Source organism: Petaurus breviceps, unplaced genomic scaffold, assembly GCF_028583685.1.
Source record: "Petaurus breviceps papuanus isolate PSGF00001 unplaced genomic scaffold, PetGlider_PUasm1.0 189, whole genome shotgun sequence".
In the NCBI taxonomy this organism is placed as follows: Eukaryota; Metazoa; Chordata; class Mammalia; order Diprotodontia; family Petauridae; genus Petaurus; species Petaurus breviceps.
In genome coordinates this window covers 2,114,806-2,133,505 of record NW_027185809.1, presented here as the reverse complement: position 1 = coordinate 2,133,505, position 18,700 = coordinate 2,114,806, and the positions used below count along the sequence as shown (strand labels likewise).

At 39.3% G+C, this 18,700-nt stretch overlaps 1 protein-coding gene and 1 pseudogene across 3 annotated transcripts in view; one reads left to right on the top strand and one right to left on the bottom strand.

The window, feature by feature from the left end:
* Nucleotides 1-18,700, bottom strand: part of TIMM9 (translocase of inner mitochondrial membrane 9) — a 30,187-nt gene that overhangs the window by 10,301 nt on the left and 1,186 nt on the right. The window lies entirely within an intron of this gene.
* LOC138164197 (peptidyl-prolyl cis-trans isomerase A pseudogene) lies at nucleotides 12,784-13,736 on the top strand (annotated as a pseudogene).

The window sequence follows — 18,700 nt, the reverse complement described above, 5'->3', positions numbered from 1 at the left end:
ACACTCTCCTAACAGAACCCACGTCAGGCTGTACTTATCCTTTGTCACTGATTCTCTGCCCACCCATGTCTCTCTCTCTCTAGCTCACTTTTATTGCCCCTCTTCATCAGAATTGTTTCCCTTTGTGGTATCAGAACTTTACTCTTTAACCTCCCTTTGCTGAATCCCATCTATTCTTCAAGTGAATCCAACACATGCTCTCCACAAATTTAGGCTGTGTGTCAGACTATGCATGACTCTTCTTTCCTCATCTCACTAACTCTGAGGCGCTTATTAATCACTCTCTCCTAAGATTACTATGATTTCAAATCCTAGCAACCACTGTTTTCTCTTTTTTGAGAATCAGATCCCAAAGAGAATTTCCCCATTTGTTCCTCCAACTTTTGAAAATGAAATGAGGCAAATCAAAGCTGCTTTGTTTTTGTCTGACAGATGATCCCACGAGACATCAAGATAGCTCAAGTCCCCTATGGCTACTCTGTTCTGTTTCTGTGAGAAGTTTGGAATCTATTAATTCCTGTCCAGGTGGTCTATAGTGGTTGTTTTTAAATTAAAAAAAAAAAATCCTTTTTATAGTATATGTTGATGATAAATATCATGGTTTTTTGCCCCCTCCACTGATCTTCACCCAGATGTTCTCTACCATGGTCTACCACTGTGTTACCTCAATTTTTTCCTGTAGAATATCTTAACATATCGTGCTTCCATCCAACTCTCCCCAATCCCCCCGACTTCTCTTATCCTGTTTCTTTTAAATAAGACATCTTTCTCGAGTCATACATATCAGTCATGGGTTTGATTCCACCAAGCTTCAGCAGTAGCTACAATTTTGTCTCCTTGAATTAGGACTGCTAATTCATCCTGCTTTTGTTCATCTCGGACATTTCTGCAGTCATTTGAGGTCATAGTTTTCACTACTGACTTTTTTCTTGGGTTTTTGTCCTCAGGTTCTGTTATAACCTGGGAAGATCTCTTTTTTAGAGGCAAATAAGTAGCTGCCTCAGTATCTCTGAGTAGGAAAGCATCATCAACCACCACTATTCATTCTACATCACTTGTACTGGATGACACAAAACGCTACAGCATTTCCTTTACTGTACTTACTTTCTATGGTATTCAGCTTGGTCTATACATAATTTTGTCAATCCTATTTATTCCCTTTTGTTCGACTGAATTTTCAAGATCTCTACAAACTATGTAGGCAGCGAGGTGGACAGACTACGAGGCCTGAAGTCAGGAAGAAGACCCTAGTTCAAATCTGATCTCAGACACTAACAGTTTGACTCAGGCCAGTCATATAACTTGGCTGCCTCAGTTTCCTCAACTGTAAAATGTGGATATGTAACAGCACTTACCTCACATGGCTATTTTGAAGATCAAATGAAATATTTGTAAAGCACTTAGCACAGTGCCAGGCATATAGCAAACACAATAAATACTTGTTTTCAGCTATGGCCTAGAAATCTAAATCTTGTTCTCAGACATTGTCTTTTCAGTTTTCCTTCTGCACCCACTGCCTTCAGTAGGCAGCAGGGAGGAAAGTAACCCCTATGCTATGGTTTTCAGTTTTTGTCAGTCATTTCCTCTGACAAGTTTTCACAGACGTCTTCTCTGTCCTGAGAACATAACAGACATTTCCTATTGTTGTTATCAGTTAGACAAACAGTGGCCTCAGTACCTCTGAACTGGGACTCACTTGCTACTACTACTTGAGCCTTGTTCCCCTCATGTACTATAGTTTAACCCAGAACAAGACAATGCCTCAGATCTCCCTTATCATTCTTTAAAGGGCAAGAAGTTGTTTAGATTAACGAAACAAACAAAACAAAACTTATTCACTTCCATAAGATCGAGTTCCAAATTTTCTCCCCATCCCCCACCACAAGATGGCATACAGTCTGACACAGGTTCTACATACACACTCATATTAAATATATTTTTACATTAGTCATGTTGTAAAGAAGAATTAGAATCAATGGAAGAGAGCACATGAAAGAAGAAACAAAGTAAAAGAGAGAGCAAATATGTTTTGATTTGCATTTAGACTCTATAGTTTTTTTTTCTGGATGTGGATATCAGTTTTCATCATGATTCATTCGGGCTTGTCTTAGATCTTTGCAGTGCTATGCAGAGATAAGTCTTAGTCATAGTCCAACGTTGCTGTTACTATGTAAAATGTCCTTTTGGTTCTGCTCACTTCACTCAGCATCAGTTCATGTAAGTTTTTCCAGGTCTTTCTTTTATTTGCTTTTTGGAGGGCAATTGGGGTTAAGTGACTTGCCCAAGGTCACACGGTTAGTTTTGTGTTGAGTATCTGAGGCCGGATTTGAACTCAGGTCCTGCTGACTCCAGGACTGGTGCTCTATTTACTTAGCCACCTAGCTGCCTCTTTCCAGGTTTTTCTGAAGTTCACCTGCTCATCATGTCTTATGGAACAATAGTATTCCATTATATTCATTTACCATAACTTGTTCAGCCATCCCCCAATTGATGGGCATCCCCTCAATTTCCAATTCTTGGCCACCACAAAAGGGGCTGCTATATATATTTTTTCAAATGCTTTATTAACTTCTGGTTTACATCATTCATTTCCACCAGATTTTATGTAACAAATTTTCTCCCCATTTTTCCCCTACCCACTGCCCCAAAATAGTGGTCCCACAGGATATCCACTCCTCCAATCTGCTCTCTCCCATACCCCCTTCTACTTTTCCAGTAGGGCATGGTGGATCTCTATGCCCCAGTGCCTGTATATCTTATTTCCCAACTACATGTAAGATAGTATTAATAATAGTATATATATATATATTTTTTAAACATTTGATTATATATATGTATATGTATATATATATATATATATATATATATTTAAACATTTGATTTTAAAACTTTGAATTCTAGATTCATTTCCTTCCTCCCTTGTCAGCCACCCTTACTGGGAAGATAAGCAATTCAGTATAGGTTGTACATGTGTAGCTATGCCAAACATTACCATAGTAGATATATTATAAAAGACTGACTCTATTTCCTTCCCTCCTATCCCACCTCCCACTTGTTCTATTCTCTACTTTGATCCCATCCCTTTTCAAAAGTGGATGCTTCCAACTTCCCTCCCCCCCAGCCTGCCCTCCCTTCCATCATCCTCCCTCTCATCCCCTTACTCCTTACTACTCTCCTGTAGGGTGAGAAACCCTACTTAGTGTGTATGTCATTCCCTCCCTGAGCCAAATTCAATGGGAATAAGGTTGACCCATTCCCTTTTGCCTTCCTGTTCTTCCCCTCCATTGTTACCATTTTTCCTTGCCTCTTCTTTATGAGATAGTTTACCCCATTCTGTCTCTCCTCATCTCCTCACATTATATTCCTCTCTCACCTCTTAATTTCAACTTTTAAGTATCATCCCTTCGTAGTAAATTGGTTCTGTGCCCTCTATCTATATATACCTGTAAACATATACACACATTGACACATGTATTCACATGCCCATATACCCTCCTATATGTATATACATATATATGTATGTGTGTGTATATATATATATTCCCTTCAACTGTTTTCATACTGAGAAAAGTTTCATCAGTTACAATTACAGTTTTTCCATGTAGGAATGTTAATAGTTCAACTTTGATAAGTGGCTTTTGATTTCTTTTCCCTGTTTACCTTCTCATGCTTCTCTTGCTTCTTGTATCTGAATGTCAAATTTTCTATTCAACTCTGGTTTTTTCATCAAGAATGCTTGAAAGTCCTCTATTCCACTGAATGACCCTATTTTCCCCTGAAACATGATACTCAGTTTTGCTGGGTAGGTGACTCTTGGTTTTAATCCCAGCTCTTTGCCTTCCAGAATATCATATTCCAAGCCCTTCAGTCCCTCAGTGTAGGCAGAGCTGCCAGATCCTGGGTTATCCTGATTGTGTTTCCACAATATTCAAATTGTTTCTTCCTGGCTGCTTGTAATATTCTCCCCTTGATCTGGGAATTCCTGAACCTGGCTATAATATTCCTAGGAGTTTTCTTTTGGGGATCTTTTTCAGGAGGTGATTGGTAGATTCTTTCAACCTCTATTTTGCGCTCTGGTACTAAAACATCAGGGCAGTTTTCCTTGAGAATTTCTTGGAGGATGATTTCTAGGTTCTTTCTTTGATCATGTCTTTCAGGTAGTCCAACAATTTTTAAATTATCTCTTCTGGATCTATTTTCCAGGTCAGTGGTTTTTCCAATGAGATATTTCACTTTGCTATCTATTCTTTCATTTGTTTGGATCTGTTTAACAGCCTCTCGATTTCTCATAAAGTCACTAGCTTACATTTGCTCCAGTCTTATTCTAAAGGAATGATTCTCCTCATTGAGCTTTTGAGAGTCTTTGTCCATCTGGTAAATTTGGCTTTTTAAGACATTTTCCTCATTGCCTTTTTGAGCCTCTTTTGCCATTTGAGTTAGTCTTTTTCTAAGGTGTTATTTTCCTCAGTCAGGCTGTTGACTCTCATTTCATAATTTTCTTGCATCATTCTCATTTCTCTTCCCAATTTTTCCTCCACTTCTCTTATTTGCAACCAGCTCGTATTTTTCTTGGAAGCTTTTGGTGCAGGAGTTCTGACTTCACCGTCTTCCTCTTGTTCCATGCTTTGATCCTTTTTGTCGCCAAAGTAGGACTGTAAAGTTGGGTTGCTTTATTTTGCTTTCTTTGCCTGCTCATGTCACCATTCAATTACTTGACCCCTTGGCTTTTTGCCACAGTAGAACTCTGCCACCAGATAGGGGAGCTTTGTCCCAAACAATGGGGTTTTCTCAGCTGCCGAAGATATTAGTTGGAGGCCCTATCTGAAGCCTCCACCCACTCTGGCAAGCTGGTCACACACCCTAGCACCTCCACTCTAGACTGCAATCCAGATCCAAGCAGGTTAAAGCAAGAGCTATTACCCCTCAGACTGGTTGCTTGGTCCCCCTACAAACTGCAGACCAGGAGCTGAAGCTGCCACGTGGTGGCGGCTGCATTCCTCAGAGGCTGACCGAATTCCCAACTACTGGATCCCAATGTTCACACTGTACTGACCTTTCACTGTGTCCTTAGCATCTGTGTGTTGATTAATTCTGGAAACTGCCACAGCTGCTGGTGATCTGAAGTCCATCCAGCTGGTGGTTGGTCAGGCACTCCCTGGGGCTAAAACCCTGGGCTGGGCTCCTGCCAGCCTGTTGGGCTGTCCTCAGCGGGAGATTAGCTTCTCTCTGTCATTTTGTGGGTTCTGTAGCTCCAAAGTTTGTTCAGAGTCCCCTTTTACATGAATTGGGGGAGGTGGAAGCTGGAGCCTTGAAGAAGTCCTGTTTCTACTCCGCCATCTTGACTCCCTCCCTGTTATAAATATTTTTGTACATGTGGGCCCTTCTGTTTTTATGATCTCTTTGGGATACGGACTTAGAAGTTTTATTTCTGGGTCAAAGGGCATGAACAGTTTTATAGCCCTCTTTGCATAGTTTCAAACTGCTTTCCAGAATGGTTGGATTAGTTTACAACTCCACCAACAATGTTCCAATTTTCCCACATCTTCTCCAACATTATTTTCCTGTTTCGTCATGTTAGTCAATCTGAGAGGTGTGATGTGGTACCTCAGAGTTGTTTTGATTTGCTTTTTCTAATCAAGTGATTTAGAGCTTTTTTCATATGACTATAGATAGATTTAATTTCTTCCTCTAAAAACTGCTTGTTTATATCCTTTGACCATTTATTAATTGAGAAATGACTGAGTTTAGATTTTTTAAACTACAAAATATATAATAGTCCTTTTTCTTTTTTTTCCCCTCTTTTCTGTGACTTTTCCTGGAAACTTTTTACACAGGTCAAATTTCTCCTCTACTACTACAGACCCTTTTCTTAAAATAGGGGAGGAATTGAAACCCCACTTCTGGTTTTTCTTTCAGGAATATTTCTTTTGCCCTAGTTGCCTACTATGTACAAAGGTATACTTCATACCCCTTCAACTCCTCTTCTAAGATACCAGCCTATATTTTGAATGTTTCCTCCCAAGTAGGGAAAGGATTCTCTCATATTTTTATGCCAAACTGACTTTTCAATAGTTGATTTATTGCATGTGGTATTTATTTCTCTTTTGGTTCTTAAAGAGATTTAAGTATATTCCAGAAAATCTCTGGACTAAATGTAGAATATTAATTCTCTTAATTTTTATAGAAATTCTCTCATACCTGTTATAACATGGGATTATGTGAAGAATCAGTAGAGAGCATTCCATCTAAGCCCTGAAGAGGGAACTGTTTTGGAGGGGAAGGAGGGAAGAAGAGAGCCTGTGTTCCCCTTGTTCTCACCTTGACTAGAGGATGACCCTGTGACCATCTGAGCGTTGGCCACATTTCCTTGTAGGACAGAATTTTTCTCTTACCCATCTTGGGGAGGCTGGAAAGAAGTTGGGGGCACTTTCAGCAGGATTTCAGGCAGCTAGGGGGTGCAGAGGATAGAGTGCCGGGTCTGGAGTCAGGAAGACTCATCTTCCTGAGTTCAAATTTGACCTCAGACCCTTATTAGCTGTGTAACATTGGGCAAGTCACTTAACCCTGTTTACCTCAGTTTCCTCATCTGTCAAATAAGTTGGAGAAGGAAATGGCAAACCACACCAGTATCTTTGCCAAGAAAACTCCAAATGCAGTCACATAGAATTGGTTTTAACTGAAAAGCAACAACAAGCAGGACTTCAGGGCCTACTCAGATGACTTAAAGACATAAGACTCTGGGAGGTGGGCCCATCAGCCTGACATAAATAATGGGAGGAAGAGGCACGAGGAGGTATAGTGTCTTTAGGGGATCAGGCTATGGTCTAAACATCAGAGGCATATATTCTGGAGTACAGACACACCAAACAGCAGCATTAGAAGCAACTATCAAAGGGATTTAGCAATCAAGGGCTTAAAACTTGGACAAATTCACTGGATGCAGTAACAATCAATTTCTTATCAGAGGTATGAATGAATGAATTGGGAACTGAAAGGACAAGGCTAGAAAACAACCTGAAACGAAGGGATGACACTGACAGATGTTGCCAAGCTGGATAATATAACTTGGGACACAGATTCTGAGTGGAAGTATGTTCTTCTCATTCAAAAGCTGAGGCAATACAGAAGCTCCAAGGTTAGCTAGACAAAGAACTATAAAGTGAGAAGAGTTAAATCTTTGAAGATGGTGAATTTGATTTAAGGCAGTATTTTGTTTAAAAGTGCAAAATAACCTCTAAACCATTTTTTCTTATCTTTACTCCCCTTCATTTCGAGCTATTCCTCCATGGCTATCTTTATCCATTTCTGTCTCTTTTTCTTCATGTATTTTCTAGGTTTTTCTGTATGTTTGTTGATGTTTTAAATTCCTTTGAAATTAATAGACAAATAAGAAATGCATAATGCCAACAACTGTAGGAACTAGTATCATATTCACTAGTAATCAAAGAAAAGCCAGATACCACCTCAATCTATCTCTGTCAGGTTCATGTAAACTGACTTGCCAAAATTCTGAACTTGGGCACTCAGAACCAATTGAGACTACTTGACTCACAAGGCTTGGAATAACAGAGTTGCCAACTTTTATTTATGATAATATGGGAGTCTGAAAAGTTTAAAAAAAATCTGCTCTGCTGCTAATTCTAAGGCCTCTTGACCTTACCACATGCTCTGCTTATGCTGCTAGCACAGCCATCTGATTTAACGTAAGGATATAAGGATTGTGCTACATCGGCTGCACTTTTAAGACTTTTGAATCTTTCGGTACTGCAGCTGAACTTTCTTTTGTATGCCATTTCCTCAAATTAGAGCAAGAGCTTCAAAAAGAATGTTGGTCTTTTTCCATTTGTATCACCAGTACGTGGTCCTGCACTTGCTATCTAATAAGTGCTTAATAAATGCTCATTCATGAGAAATACAACAAACTTCTGAAGGTTGGAGGATTTGGACAAAGAGAAAAGAAAAATTCAATTGTCTCATTGGATAACTACTTTTTAACAAAAAGAAAACGAGGCAAAATCACCAAGGAAGGAGAGGTTGGTACAGCAAATTTTGCATGACTCCCCAAAAATGACATGGAAGCAACTCAAAGAAATCTCCAGAGCTGTTAAGCAAAACAAAACAACCCAGGAATTAAATGCAGTATGAAAAAGACACTAGAGTTTTTGGAAAGAATTAAAAAAATAATCCAACAAGACTAAACATTTAGGAAAAAAAGCATACTCTAGTACTAGATTCTTTGAAAAAAGGAATGACACAATTGGAACATAAAAGTACAAAGGAGGAGCCAAAATAAACAAAACCTCAACTTTTAAGTTGCCAAGAAACACTATTGTCAATCTTTAGAATCACAATATTCAAAAGCAAATTTTGCACAGGAAGCAACTAAACTCACATTCCAAGGAGAAACAACAATGATAATCTAGGACTAAGTTGTGTTCAATCAAAAGAAAAACAGAATATCCAGGGAGGGAATAAGCATTGATATATTGCTATTATGTGCTATATACTGTCCTGAGCAGTTTTTTTTTTTTTTGCTTTTTGGAGGGGGGAAGGTAGGGCAATTGGGGTTAAGTGACTTGCCCTAGGTCACACGGCTAGTTTTTGGTGTTAAGTGTCTGAGGCTGGATTGGAACTCAGGTCCTCCTGACTCCAGGGCCAGTGCTCTATTCACTGAGCCTCCTAGCCGCCCTGTCCTAAAGCATTTTTTAACAAACACCTCATTTGATCCTCACAATTCTGCTAGGCAGGTGCTATTATTATTCCCATTTTATGTTTGAGAAAACTAAGGTAAACAGAAGTTATTTGACTTTCCCGGAACCATACAGCTAGTAAGTGCCTTGGGTCTGCCACCAGATGCCTCTAATATAAGAGTATGAAGACCAAGATTGGCTGGAACTTAAGTGTCAAAGAAAATAATTGGATATTTCATGAAAGGGAAGATTTTAAATCATACTAGCAAAGGAACCCAGAGATGATCCATGTATTCAATTAAGGAAACTTAGTGTGCGCGTGCACGCACACACACACATGCGCGCACACACACAGTTAAATACTTTCAGGTAGCAACAAAAGGTCATGAAATGAAATGCTTGTTTCTATGTGTTGGGGGCTGGGCAAGGCCACACAATAGGAATGGCCAACTTTTCTTTAATTGCTTTACAAAAACAAAACAAATGGCCTGTTCACATAGAGAAGGCTATTTGTCCTTCCTGATCCTGGAAGAGGATCAAAGCCATCAGGAGGGCCATGCCTTGACTTGCAAGTAAACTGGATAAAATTGAGGCAGGGTCGTGCAAAGTCATCAGCAGCACTTTCCCCTCCAGGATCATTGGAGTCCAGTGGCAAGACACAGATTAGGACAAATGGATGTGGCCCAGTCACGCATGGGAGACCATGGCCTTTTTAAGCTAATCTTTCCCAGGTCTTAGTTTGTCTGAGGCAAAACCCCATTCAGTGATTTAAAGCTAGGTAAGAAATTGGCATAGTTTGCCTATTAAAAAATAAAAAATAAAACCAAGAAGACAAGATCCTTAGGGTTTCTGGTCAAAACAGAAATAACTGCTATTTTCACTCACTCTGAGCCTTCAAAACCCAAACAATGACCCACTGAGAAGGCAAAGAAGCCATCAATAGATGATAAAAAATCTAAGGAGCAAAAGGTTTTTAACAAGAAGTAGGAGAGTAGGTAGAAGTGAACAGTTTAGGGAAATATAATTTCCTCATTATTAAATCAATATTATAAGTGGTGGGTCAATACGGAGAAATTTCTTTTGGATTGAAAGAAAAGAGCATGGGAGAACAAGGGCGCTCAGGTAACGAGTGGTCAGGACTGAAAAGGCGAAGTTTGCAAGAAGCTTTAAATTCCTTCCATCATTCAGTCCACCTCTGAGGCGGTGGGAAAATACGGATATTATGTGGGGAAGGAGATTACAGAAACAGAGTTGGTCACAGCCAAAATAAAGGCAAAAATCCAGCAGCATCACAGAATGACCCAAAGGAGGAGAGAGCTCTTGCAATGAACTTGGCTGGGGTTTGGTTTAGGCATCTCAGGAGATGGGCTTCTACAGAATGAAGTCTTGGTACCAACTCCCACTAAAGGGAAGGAAATCGTTAGGATCCCAGAAATGCATAGTTCAGCGCAGGCTGTCACCAATTCAAAGGCTGGCATGGCATCTAAATGGATGACTAAGGAAAAAAATGAGAAAGATCAGGATTGACCATTTCCTTAATATTTGCTATATGTGCATCCTCCAGCAAAAAGGAACACTCCTGGGAATGGAACATAAGCCTATTCTAGAAGAAAAAAGGAGTGAGAAAGAAGACAGAAGGAAAGCGAAACTCAGAAAGGGGCTATATAAGTTAACGTTACACACACACACAAAAAGGTGGGATAGAGAGCATTATTGGAGCTGGGAAAAGAAAAAGTAAAATGAACACAAGAGAATAAGACAAAAAGTAAACTCCAGAAATTTGGGATTGGCTAAGGTAACAGAAAGAAGGGGACTTCAGGAGCTGGAGATTAAGCTAGATTTAGTGTTCTAGAAATCATCTGCTGAAATGAAACGCTAACTTAGAGAAGGAAATACCTACCACACACACATTTCAAGGGATTAAAGACAAACTTGCAAAGCACAAACCAGAACATGAACAGATTATGTTTCCTAGTCAGCATGGTGAAGCAGAAGGAACACTGGCTCAGCAATCCGGGAACCTGGGTTCAGTTCTTGCTGTTGTTGTTTGCTGCCTTTGTAACCTTGGGAGAATCACTTGCCTTGTCCCCAGTTTCCTCACTGAAGTAGCTGGACCAGATTCGATGGACTCGGAGATGCCTTTGGCTCTCTGTATAATCTTCAATCCGAAACAGAATAGTAAAATGGATATAAAGAAAAATCCAATGGTTCTCTGCACATAAAAATCACATTTAGGGATTCAGACAGGCACCTATGTGGCGCTCTGGGTAGAGTATGGGGCCTGAAGTTTGGGAAGACCCGAATTCAAATCCAGCCCCATATGCCTGCTAGCTGTGTGACCCTAAGTAAATCACCTAACCTGTTTGCTTCAGTCTCCTCAACTGTAAAATGGGATTAATCATATTGGGAGGATCAAATAAGATAATATTTGTAAAGTGCTTGGCACATAGTAGGCACTATAAATCTTATCTATGATTATTATTTGCTCCACATAAGAATCACATTTAAACTGTATGGACCCATAAAAAGTAAAATTAGGAAACAGAAAAAAAACCTATTATTTAGGCCACTCTCAAAAAGCAAGGTTGCAGTCATTATTGCAAAGAAATAAAAATAGATTATGTCAAGAGATAGTAAATGCATTATGTTTAAAGGTGCCTTAAAGAGTTAAAATATTAATAAAACATACACACATACACATGTACAGACACACCAAATGGTATAGAGGGCAAGTTCTTAAAAGCTAAGTGAACTATAAAAATACATATAGAAGACTTTAATATTCTTGTCTTAGAAATGTATAAGTTCAAATAGAAAGATAAATAAGAAGGAACATGAATAAATATCTGGAAAAAAAGATTCAACTAACTTAGGACTTCTGAATAGGGACATTAAAGTATGTAGACACTAGCACTCTTAGGTGTGATTACAAAACTTCAACATACAATAGGCCATGAAGGAATCATAAACAAATGTAGAAAGTAATTTTTTGCAGGCCACAATACAATAAAAACAACAAAGGAATAAAGGAAATATGAACAAAGCTACAGATCTAAATAGAGGTTAAGTATTGACATCCTGAATGAGTAAGAAAAAAAAAACAACCACCAAAAAACAAATAAATATTGCCTTTCCAGTCAATAAGCTTTTAAGTACCTGTTAGGTGCTAGGCTCTATGCTAAGTGATGAAGACAAAATATAAAACCAAACCAATATTGCCTTCTCGAAGCTTATATTCTATAGAGGGAAACTATGAGAACATAAAAGTAATTAGAAAAAACAAAATTGTTTTAATGATAACAGACAATATACAATTTATGAAACACATGAAAAACAGTCCTTAGAAGAAAATGTAAATGAACAAAATAGAAAAGGAAAGCTTCAATAAACTGGGTAAAGTAACACTAAAAAGCGTTGGAAAGGAAATTAAGGGAGGCAACATGGCATAATGGAAAGAGTATTGGCTCAGATCTTGTCTGTGATACCTCATAACTGTGTGATCTAAAACAAGTCACCTAATCTCCCTGAGCCTCATTTTATCTACTGAAAAAGGAAGTTGGTTTAGGACAGTCTCTGAGGTCTCTTCTAAACACAGATGATGATAAATCTTGAAAAGTGGGAAGAAATATGGAGAGCCATCTGAACTATGCTCAGGTCTATAAAAGTGTGCATGCTCTTTGGTCCAGCAATACCGTTCCTGTGTCTATATTCCAAAGAGATCTTAAAAAGGGATCTATTTGTGCCAGGGTATTTATACCAGCTCTTCTCGTGGTGGCAGAGAACTGGAAATTAAGGGGGATGCCCAAACCAGCTGTGGTATGATTGTGACAGAATACTATTGTGCTACAAGAAATGATGAAAAAAAGGTACCAGGAGCACAATGATTTTAGAAAGACTGGGGAGGATTTACACGAACGGACACGGACTGAAGTGAGCAGAACCGGAGCGCTGCACACGGTGACAGCAGTACTACACAGAGCGGCAGCGTGATGAAGCTGCGTGATGAAGCACCGTGAATGGCTGCAGTACTCTCGGGAATGTAATGCCCTAAGACAGGATCACAGGACCCGGGATGAAACGCTGCCCGTCTCCAGAGAAGAACCGTCCCAGGGCAGACGGAAGCACGCTGGCTCTGGCTTTCTTCCACAAAATACGGAAATGTTTCGCCTGATGATGTCGGATTGCTTACTGTCTTCAACAAGCGAGGAGGGGGCTTGGCAGACGCCCCCACCCGGAGTCCTCGTCCTGGTTCCATCCGCCGGGCGCCGATGCCGCCCATCCCCGCTGCCTCTTCCTCCGCCCGGCATCTGAGGCCGTGGCCAACCCTAACGGGTACTTCGACATCGAGCCCCTGGGCCGTTACTTTCGAGCTCTTTGCAGACAAGGTTCCAAAGGCAGCAGGAAACTTCCGTGCTCTGAGCACCGGAGAGAAGGGATTTGGTCACAAGGGATCCTGCTTCCACAGAATCATTCCTGGGTTCGTGTGCCAGCGTGGCGACTTCACGTGCCATAACGGCACAGGTGGCAAGTCTATCTATGGGGAGAAATGTGCTGATGAGAACTGGATCCTGAAGCACACTGATCCTGGCATCCTGTGCGTGGCAAATGCTGGACCCAGCACAAATGGCTCCCAGCGTTTCGTCTGTACTGCTATGACTGGTTGGTTGGATGGCAAGCATGTCGTCTTTGGCCAAGTGAAAGAAGGCATGAACATTGTGGAAGCCATGGAGCGTTTTGGTTCTGGGGATGGCAAGACCAGCAAGATCACTATTGCTGACTGTGGACAGCTCTCCTAAGTTTTTTTGTCTTAACCATCAAACCATTCCTCTGTAGCCGGAGAGAGCCCCCCCAAACCCCATCGGCTCTTATACCCTGTAATCCTTCTGCTCTCACTTGCTGCAATTCTCTTTGGATTTCACTTCCTTCTTCCTTCCACAAGTCTGGCTAGACAACAGAGTTAAGTTTGTGATTATGAAACAAAAACTAAACTACAAAAAAAAAAGCAAGGAGGGGAGAGATGAGGGGAGAATTTGGAACTCAAATTAAAAAAAATGTTAAAAATTGTTTTTACATGTAATTGGGGGAAAATTATTAAAAATAAAGTAACTGTAGACAAAAAAAAGTAAGAAAAAGAAAATCTTGAAAACAAAAGGACTAGTGAACTTATATAAAACCAAAAGCTTTGAAAAGGACTAACAAAGCCAATAAACATTAGCTAATACCGGCCAGCACAAGCAAAGGGTTTCAGGCAGGCCAGCGAAAACTGTGGAGGAAAACATCCTCTTCAGGATGCCCAAAGTCATAAGGTAATGAAGGCCTGAGCTAACTAATCAAAAAATGGGAAAGGAAAATCATAGGACAAAAATAAATAGATAAAAAAGGTGAATTCATAAAAGGAAGCAACAAAGTTTCTTAGAAACGACTATAATTGTATGCTATTAAAATTGAGAACAAAATTCTTATTAGCTTATTTTTGTATTTTCTGTGCCTTTTGCCTATACCATCACATGAAACTGGATACACAGTGCATCAGATTAGTCCATCATATCTCTCCTCAATAGACACCACAGATGGATAACGAGTCAATGATGACCAGTGATGGTTAATGACAGGTGGTTAGACTGCATCTGGAAAACTGACAAGTGTTTCTCACAATGATAACCTTCTCATGACCCAGAAACACATCTTTTAAATACGATTATTCTCCTAGTACAGGGTTTCTCATAAGTCTTAGTACAGTTTTAAGTTTAAAACTTACGTGGTTGGTTAGCCACTCCTAGGTAGTGTGGTCTACTAGACTGTGTCCTAGAGTTGCAGTCAATTGAAAGAGAAGACTCAAATTGAATCAAAAGATTCAAATTTCAAACCCCACCCACTAGCCATGGACAAATCACTTAACCTTTCTGAGCTTCAAGCAATGCCTTAAGGCTTGTTACAATAGCAAAATCACAGTTCCTGAAATGTAATGATGAAACATTCTAGGGTAGAGGTGTCAAAATTTGTGGCCTGAGCACTAAAAGCAGATTTGGGAAATGTTTAACAAAATAAAAATACAACACAGCATAATGTTAATTTGTGATTTTCCAAGTAAATTCACAGTCAGTAGGGATCCCTTTTGAAATATTTCAGTTTGATCAAACTATTCTAGTTATTCCCTATAGCTTTGGTTCATCAAATACCACAGTCTATTAAGAATCAAAATCATAAGGTGATTCAAAGTAGACATCACCAACTGTTTGTGAGGAGCAGCATAAAAAGATCACACAAGAAAGGCAGGACTGAACAAGAATGTGGGCTGATTACATAATGACAGCAATGGACAAAAAGATGTATACAAGCGTGCTGCATTAGCTCTCAAGGTAATGGAAGACATATGGGAAGACTGAAACAGGATAAGAAGTCACAGATAGCTTTTAACTGAAGGAAGAATCCACACCGATGATATTACAGACCCATTCAAGCAACGAAATACTTCATCTTATAGTGCTAAAATACATTTCATTAAACTAAAATGAATGAAAACAGGAAATTCCAAAAATCGAAGCCCACAATTTCTGGATACTTAACGATAGGTGACACTGGTACAGTCTTAAGAGTTTACCAAGTATTTTCTGTACAGTAGCTCATTTGTACCTCATAGCAATCCTAACAGGTTAGCATTATCTTCATTTTCATTCATATAGTATTACCTTAATTTTATGCACAAAGAAACAGGCACAGAAGAAGTTACCTGCCCAAAATCGCCCAGCTTTTTGAGTGGCATAACCAGGCTTCAATCTTCTGGGATTGATGCCATTGTATACATTCCACTAAAACACTAGTGATGGATGATGCAAATAACACAAACATTGGTGCTGTGCCTACACCAAGTTACTTGGGAGTCTAAACAACTGCGGTGTCACTCCAAATTATAAGCAAGTTGAAAAAAAATGCGTATTCCTCTTGTCTTTCTACACAATAGTGGAAAAAAGCCAGAACAATCAAGTCCAGGCAGGAACATCTTTCTTGACGGCTAAAACACTGCATGTAGGTCATGATCATCTCTTAATACTGACAAAGAAACAAAGCATTCTTCAAGCACTCCAATACTTCAAACATATTAACTTAAGATGAGGTGAGGTAGTTTCCTAACTTGAGTTGTCTCTGGGGGATTTAACAGTACAAGATGAGTCAGTTCTATGTTGTTAACAGAAGCTTACACCTGGAGTACATTCAGCTTTCCCCTCTAAAACCAGCTCTAAGAACTGGAAGGACTACTTTTCTGGAAATAATCATTGAATGAAATCACTTTTTTGTGGAAATCTTGCACAAAGGTTTTACTACTAGATTTTCACTCTTTAGAATTGTTGAACAAATACACTGTAGTAGAGTAGGTCACCTCGCAAACTAAGTAAGTGTTTCAAGTTCATGATTGTACCCCAAACCAAAAACAGGTCTGGTTTCCTTGCTATTTTTTTCTTTGAATGTGAAAGAAACTTATCTGATCACCAACTAACTTAATTCCAAAACCTGTTTATATTTTCATTTTCTTGTATTTTCTAAGGACTAGATTAGAATTTATTATTTTTTCTGACATACTAATCAGTTGTTAGGAAAGCTATATTTAATATATTTTAAGAATTTTAATGCATTTTAGAGGTTTGTAATGCTGCATTTTCCTTCTGCCAGTTGACAGAAAATACATTGAAAGCCCAACATTCTGAATTATAAGAAAATGGACAGTCATGTAGTGCTCCCATGTGGTTTTGAAGTAAGACACAGCTATGAATTTTCTCATGGATTGTTCCTTAATATACTTTATCTTTCAAACATTAATACATATATATATATATATATATATATATATATAAATATAAAATTAAACCTGCAAATGTGTTCAAGATATCCCTTGCTCCTCATAAACATCTTTTACTAGTTTGTCAAAATCCTTTCCTATGATGCTTTTATTACCATGTCACATATAATGGCAAATGCTTATCCACAATTATGGTAGGCACACCACCTACATTTGAGTATAAGAACAATTTAGGTTTTTCTCAGTTAACTTTTATTCCTTTTATTCAACTAATATCTGCTGAACTGGAAACCTGGAAGATCTGGGTTCAAGTCCCACTTCTGACAGATCCTATGTGACCTCACTCAAAGTCACTTAACATGTCAGTGCTTTTGGCACTGGTACCAAATTATATGGATAGAGGGAGTTTCTTGTGCCAATGAAATCACAAGTCTAGTCACTCTCTCTTATCTCTATGTGGTAGGCACAGGAGAAGGAACACCTTAGTCCTACCCTCTAGGAAAAAAGATTTTGGCTTTCACCTTGAGAACTGATAATACTGGCTCCACTGTTTTGAAACAGCTGTTTTTTTAAGGTTAACATAAGCAGCTGTGGGGCAATGAAAAGCACTGGGCAACAAGTCAATGAGCCTCCTTGGGGAGTAGGATGAATTCCAAGGCCCATTCCTACTCTGCAAAAAACCTATATGTACTTTCTACCGTTCCAAAGTACAACAATGGTAAATGGTGAAAAGATACCAAGTACTGATTACTAATGATACGAGTAACTGTTAATTCAAAATTTCAATATTAACAGACTCTTCAAATAAGATGTTTGGGCTATAAAAAAATCTACCATTTAACATTTAGAGTAGCACATATTTTCAGTTTCAAGAGAATATTGATCATTTTTCAATCAGTAGCATTAAGTGCCAAAATGCCAAATGACCCCATGGGATTTTATTTTAAACAACTTGTAAAGTCACTGTTGCGTAGCACAAAGTGACTAGGGGCTCTCTACCTTCTCTCGGATAAAATGCAAATTCCTTTGGTAATTAAAGCCCTTCACAATCTGGTCCCATACTACCTTTCCAAGCTTATTACATACACATCGTTAAACCTATAGTTTAGTCAAAACGGCCACCTTGCAGTTCTCCACACCCAACATGCCACTTCCCGTCTCTATGCTTTATTGTCTCCCCATGACTTGAATGCATTCTCTTCTCACTTGCACCTCAGAATCTTTAGCTTTCTACAAAGCTCCCTTTAGTTGCCTCTCCTGTTTCCTGATACCCAAGGCTGTTAGTGCCTCAATCCTTTTTTGGCTCTATTTAAATGAACATGTTTTGTCCTAATAGAATGGCAAGCTCCCTAAGGGCAGGGACTCATTTTTTGTCTTTGAAATGCCGGCTCAGGGCTTGGCATACAGTAGGTGTTTTAATAAATGTTTACTGACTGAATGATAGTGAGTGAGGTTCTAGTAATGGCCATTTGTTACATGTTCAAGAGCAAGTCATAATGTCATGATACTTCGGTTTCTTTCTCTCTAAGATGCCATAATACCCGAATCACAGATCATTCACTTGGCTCAGTGCCTGGCACATGGTAGGCATTTAATGGATGTTCATTTCACATCAGGCTGATGTTTGTAAACTTTAATAGAGCTGTGTCCTCATCAATATGGGTATTCTTCCCAACTATGCAGATAAGTATATGGAGAGATGCAGCGGCAGTTAGTAGCGTCATCGTGTGAATCCTGCCTTTGTTACTGAACGAGTCATTTAACATCCCCAAGGTACAGCTTTCTCAGATGAAAAATGACAATAATACCTATAGTACTTCACTTCCACAGTTGTTATGAGGATCAAATAAAAACAAATGGTGCAAAATTCTGATTGCTGTAAGTATTGGTCATTATGAGTGTGAGCTGTGATTGTTCACCAGATGTTCCAAACAGATCTCATTTTCCACCCCCCCCCCATTCACCTCCGTTCCATTCACCCAGACACAATACCTAGACATCATTCCGCCCTTACGCCTTTCCAGTCTTCTTATACTTTTTTTTTTAAGCCATCGGGGTTCAGTAACTGGGTGCTAAGTGTCTGAGCCCTCGATCCCAGGTCATCCCGACACTGGAGCCGGTGCTCTTACTCGCTGAGCCACCTGGCCGCCCATAAGTACTTGGGGTTAAGTAACTTGCTCAAGGTTACACGGCCAGGTGTTTCTGGGTGGGTGCT